Below are 6,538 nucleotides of genomic sequence, written 5' to 3' on the forward strand. Positions count from 1 at the left end.
GACAACCATAGGAGGCAGCGGATTATTTTGATTTTCAGCCATCTCCTTGGTATTAGTGTTGTCGTCCTCGTGCTCTTCCTCTATATACCGTAAACTTTGCCTTATTTCTCTACGATTTCTACGAGCTGTCTTTCAATTTCACTGTCAAAAAGTAGAGGTCCTGACGAGTTTCTTCTAGTCATAAACTATAAAAACCTGCCAGAAGTAAATAAAAGAAAAATTAGTAATTAAAATAAAAAAAATCAAATTGCAATAAAAATAAAAAATGGCTAAAGTAATAAAATTTAAGTGTTCCTAATATCTTAGTCCCCGGAAACGGTGCCAAAAACTTGATGGTCGCTAAACTAACTAAAAATTCGACTAAGGCAAGCGCACCTATCGAACTGTAGTATAGTTATGGTGAGACCGAAAATATCATATCCACAAGGACTAAAAGTACTAGTAATTACTATCTTTTTATTATCTAGCCTAAGAATTAAAGGGATGTTTTTAACTAAGATTAACTATCTAATTAACTAAGAACACGACAGGGATTAAAGTTGGAAAATACTTTTGGAAAATCAATGGAGAAGACAATACCCAAGGAAGAATTCACCTAGACTTCACTTATTACTTTTGAACTAGACGATTTATTCACTTGACTTAATTCGTAGAAATCCCTAACTTATGTTAATATCTCTTTCGAGAATAAAAACAATTGACTCTAGGTTGATTAATCGAAATCTCTTTCTAATTAAAACCCTTATTGTCGCATTAAGTCGGTCTATAAACTCCCTTATTGATTTGACTCTAATCTAGCAGATTTATGTCGTCCTATCTCTAGGATTGCATGCAACTCCACTTAATTATGGAATATCTAGTCTTAAACAGGGACTTTTGCTCCACTAAATAAGCACATCAAAACCTGAATTAATATCCTAGAAAATTAAAGCAATGATTAAAACTCATAACTAAGAATAAGAAAAGTATTTATCATATAATTCAAATAATAATAAGATCTATCTTAGGTTTCATCTCCCTTAGGTATTTAGGGAATTTAGTTCATAATGATAGGGGAAAACAACTCAAAATTAGGAAAATAACAAAACATAAGAAACCCAAAAACTTCGGTAGAAATTGAATGGAGATCTTTAGTCTTGAAGTAATTCCTGCTTCCGAGCTGATTCTAATGGCTGTCTTCAAGTATTTTCTGCTCTCTGCTCTCATGTCCCATTTGATCCTATTCTAGGGTGTTTTCATAGACTTTGGAATGCCCAAAATAGCCTAAAATTAGCTTTTTCTGAATAGAATTAAACTTGGGCTCGACAGGGACACGGCCGTGTGCCACGCCCGTATGAAGGTGCTTAGGCCGTGTGCAATTCTGACGTGGTTTAATATCGACACGGCCATGACACACGGGCGTGTGGCCTATCCGTGTAGGAGTGCCTAGGCAGTGTGACACACTAATTTTAGCCTATTTTGTCCGTTTTTGGCCCGTTTCTTGCTCTTTTCACTATCCTATGCTCTCCTGAGTATAAAACATGAAATTAACAGATTAGGAGCATCGAATTTAATAAAACCAAAGATAAATTATCCATAAATATGCCAATCATGGGATAAAAATGTGTATATAATATGGTTTATCAAGTACACGAGCGTGTGCCTTGGCCGTGTGCCCCTAAATGGATTGATGACTTCAGAAACAAAATGTCAAGGTTTTTGTACACGGGCATGTCATGGCCGTGTGAAGGACACGGGCCATGGACACAGGCGTGTGCCAGGCTGTGTAAAAATCCTGTAGGTTCAAATTGAAAAATAAATCTGTACGGGCTAGGGACACAGGCGTGTCCCGATATGTTCAGGCCATGTGAGCCACACGGGCCTTCAACATGGCCATGTTAAGAGGACACACGGGCGTGTCGCCCTTCCACACGAACATGTGCCCCTGTTTATATTGAATTTTTTTTGAAGTTTTCTAAAGTGGGTAATTTATTCTCGAACAGTTTCCAAAGTGTGATTTAGGCCTCGTAGGTCCATATTAGGGATGTTGAAAGGAAGTTTGAAATTTTTAAAATTTGAGTGAAATTTTATGACCCGAAAATGTTTGTATGCATGTGTTTAATCTAGTAATGCCTCGTACCTTCTCCCGGCATGGGATACAGGTAAGTGCTACAGTTTGGAGCATCATCACACTATCCTTCAACTCGTTTTGGTATAAATAACAAACTTATTTTGGTATAATGGCATGTATAGTCTAAGTTGGTCAATGATGGCATGTAAATGGTTGGTTGAAATCTAGCTATTGGAATGGCTAGTGATGGTATGTTTGTTGTATATATATAAGGGTATATCACGATTAACATAAAGGTGCTTGGTATGTTTAGATTAAATTTTGGTAAACTTATACGTTTATACAAAAAAAAAACATGAATGCTTGTAATAACATATCATGCATAAGATTGGTTTTGGCTTGGTTTTTGTAACGCCCCCGTACCCGAGAACGTCACTAGAGTCGAGTACAAGGTGTTAACGAACTTAATTCATTAATTAAGCAGCTCAAATAATTTATTTAATACATATATTCACCAAAACAGCCCCTAATACGAACTTTGAAAAAATTACCATTTTACCCCTAAACTTTCACATATTTGCACTTTTGCCCCAAGGCTCGTAAATTAAACTTCATCCTATTTTCTTATGTTTTATGACATGCTTATCATTTTTCCCTTCTATGGCAACATCAAATTCACACTCTAACATGTACTTATGACTATTAGGTATTTTACCGATTAAGCCCTTTTACTCGTTTTTACTTAAAACCGAGTAGCACAAGTTGTCTAACATAATTTAAAACCTCATATTCTATCATAAAACACAAAAATACACAAATTTCACCTATGGGTATTTTTCCAAATATGAATCCTAGGTTGACTTATTGTTAGTATAAGCTAAATCGAGCTACCGGGATTCCAAAAACGTAAAGAACATTAAAAACGGGGCTTGGAATCACTTATTATGGAGCTTGGAAGCTTGAAACAAACCCTAGATATGGAGAACCCTTGAAATTTTGGCCTCATGAAGAAGATGGGCAAAAATTGGCTTTTAATTTTGTTTTTAATTCATTTTAATAACTAAATGACCAAAATGCCCTTAATTAAAAACTATGGTGTTTTATCTTCCTTTAGGTATTTTTGTCCAAACTAGTATAATGGTCTAATTACTATCCAAGGACCTCCACTTTAAAAACCCATTACTCACAAGTACTTAATACCTTTGTGAACTAGAACACATATTTTATAACTTTTGCAATTTAGTCCTAAATATCAAATTTGACCCTCTATCGATAAAATTTCTAAACGAAATTTTCACACAATCATGAAAACATGCCATAGACCTTAAAATGATAATAAAATAAATTTTTCTACCTCAGATTTGTGGTCACAAAACCACTATTCCGATTAGGCCCTAATTTGGGATATTACAACTCTCCCCCCTTTAAGGATTTTCGTCCTCGAAAATCTTACCGGTAAACAGGTGTGGGTATTGATTTCTGATGGTTTCCTCAGGTTCCTACGTAGTCTCTTCTACTCCATGCTTTTGCCACAATACTTTCACGAGAGCGACACTTTTATTTCTTAGTTGCTTGACCTCTCGAGCTAAAATCTTAATCGGTTCTTCTTCGTAAGTCATATCCGGTCGTAGCTCAATTTCTGTCGGTGAAATTATATGTGAAGGATCCGAACGATACCGACGTAGCATAGATATGTGGAACACATCATGCATCTTCTGTAATTCAGATGGCAATGCTAGCCGATAAGCTACTGGTCAAACTTTTTCAATTATTTCATAGGTCCAATAAAACGTGGACTTAACTTGCCCTTCCGTCCAAATCTAAGAACTTTCTTCCATGGAAACACTTTTAAAAATACCTTATCACCAACTTGAAACTCGATTTCCTTTCAATTCAAATCCGCATAAGATTTCTGTCTATCTGTAGCAGCCTTCAAACAATCTCGAATCACTTTCACTTTTTCTTCAGTTTCTTTTATTAGATCAACTCCATAAATCTGAGTTTCCTTGAGTTCAGTCCAATACAATGGCATTCGACATTTACGACCATACAATGTTTCATAAGGTGCCATCTTCAAACTCGTCTGATAACTATTATTATAAGCAAATTCTACCAACGGTAAATACCTTTCCCAACTACCTTGAAATTCCAATACACAACATCTGAGCATGTCTTCAAGAATCTGAATTACTCTCTCTGACTGTCCATCAGTTTGTGGATGAAAGGCAGTACTGAAATTTAACTTCGTACCTAATGCCTCTTGCAACTTTTGCCAAAACTGCGAAGTAAATCTTGGATCTCTATCCGAAATTATTGAAAAAGGTATTCCGTGAAGTCTAACAATCTCTCTAATATACAATTCTGCCAACTTATTAAGAGAATAATCCATACGTACTGGAACAAAATGAGCCGATTTAGTCAGTCTGTCAACTATTACCCAGATGGCATTTTTCTTCCCCGAAGTTAACGGTAACCCTGATACAAAATCCATAGTAATCAGATCACATTTCCATTCAGGAACCATGATAGGCTGGAGTAGTCCTGAAGGTACTTGGTGTTCAGCTTTCACTTGTTGACAAATTAAGCACTTTGATACAAACTCAGAGATATCTCTTTTCATTCCACTCCACCAATACATTTTCTTCAAGTCATTATACATTTTCGTACTGCCCGGGTGAACTGCCAAACAACCATTATGTGCTTCATGCAAAATCTTTTGAATCAATTCATCATTTTTCAGTACACAAATCTGATTTTTAAACATCAAGCAACCATCAGAACCGATTTTGAAATCTGATCCCGTATCAGCTTCACACTGCTTTCTCTTGGCTTGCAAATCTTGGTCATTTTTCTGAGCTTCACAAATCTCTTGTAAAAACATCGGTCTTACTCTTAACTCTGCTAGAATCGAACCATCATCTAATACCTTTAACTGGGTATTCATAGCTCTCAAAGCAAATAGCAACTTTCTGCTCAAAGCATCGGCAACCACATTCGCTTTTCCCGGATGACAGTCAATAACAAGCTCGTAATCTTTCAATAACTCCAACTATCTTCGCTGTCTCAAATTCAAGTCTTTTTGTGACATCAAGTACTTAAGACTTTTGTGGTCGGTATATACTCGACACTTTTCACCATACAGATAATGTCGCCAAATCTTCAAAGCAAACACTATAGCCGCCAATTCCAAATCATGAGTCGGATAATTCCTTTCGTGAGATTTTAACTGCCTCGAAGCATAAGCCACCACTTTTCCTTCTTGCATAAGTACACATCCTAAGCCATTTCGAGAAGCATCACTATACACCACAAATTCTTTACCTGATTCGGGTTGTACCAATACCGGTGCTTTAGTTAATAACTTTTTCAATTCTTCAAAACTCTGTTGACATTCTTCCGTCCACTCAAATTTAACATCCTTTCGGAGTAGTCTAGTCATAGGAGCAGCAATTATAGAAAATCCATTTACAAACTGCTGATAATACCCAGCTAGCCTCAAGAAACTTCTAACCTCGGTTACATTTTTTGGTGGTTTCCAATCAACAATGGCCGAAATTTTACTAGGATCAACCCGTATACCATCACCTGAAACAACGTGACCTAAAAATCCAACTTCCTGAAGCCAAAACTCACTTTTACTAAACTTGGCATATAACTGTTTATTTCTCAAAGTTTGCAAAACTATCTTTAAGTGCTCGGCATGCGCTATCTAATCTTTCGAATAAATTAAGATGTCATCTATAAATACCACAAAAAATTTGTCCAAGTATGGCCGAAATATGCGATTCATCAAATCCATAAACACAGCAGGAGCATTTGTTAACCCGAATGGCATAACTAAAAATTCATAATGACCGTACCTTGTTCTAAAAGCAATTTTAGGCACATCTGACTCTTTTACTCGCAGCTGGCAGTACCCAGATCTCAAGTCAATCTTTGAAAACCATGTCACTCCTTTCAGCTAATCAAACAAATCATCAATTCTCGGCAACGAATACTTGTTCTTGGTTGTCACCTTGTTTAATTACCAATAGTCAACACACAATCTCATAGAACCGTCCTTCTTTTTCACAAATAACACAGGAACACCCCAAGGTGAAAAACTTGGTCTCACAAAGCCTTTGTCAATCAACTCTTGCAATTGCGACTTTAATTCTTTCAACTCTGCTGGTGTCATTCTATACGGAGCAATCGAGATCGGAGCTGTTCTCAGTATCAACTCAATACTAAATTCTACTTCCCTGACTGGAGGTAAACCCGACAACTCTTCTGGAAATACATCCGCGAATTCACACACAATTGGCACTGATTCAACTTTCTTTTCAATTTCTTTTGTATTAATTACATATGCCAAATAAGCTTCATAACCCTTCCTCAAATATCTCTGAGCCGACATCGAGAAAATCACACTAGATAATGCCTTTGATTTGCCTGATTCAACCCGCAGAATTTTACCACTTTCACACTTTAATTCTATAACCTTTTCTT

Source organism: Gossypium hirsutum, chromosome A11, assembly GCF_007990345.1.
Source record: "Gossypium hirsutum isolate 1008001.06 chromosome A11, Gossypium_hirsutum_v2.1, whole genome shotgun sequence".
Taxonomy (NCBI): domain Eukaryota; kingdom Viridiplantae; phylum Streptophyta; class Magnoliopsida; order Malvales; family Malvaceae; genus Gossypium; species Gossypium hirsutum.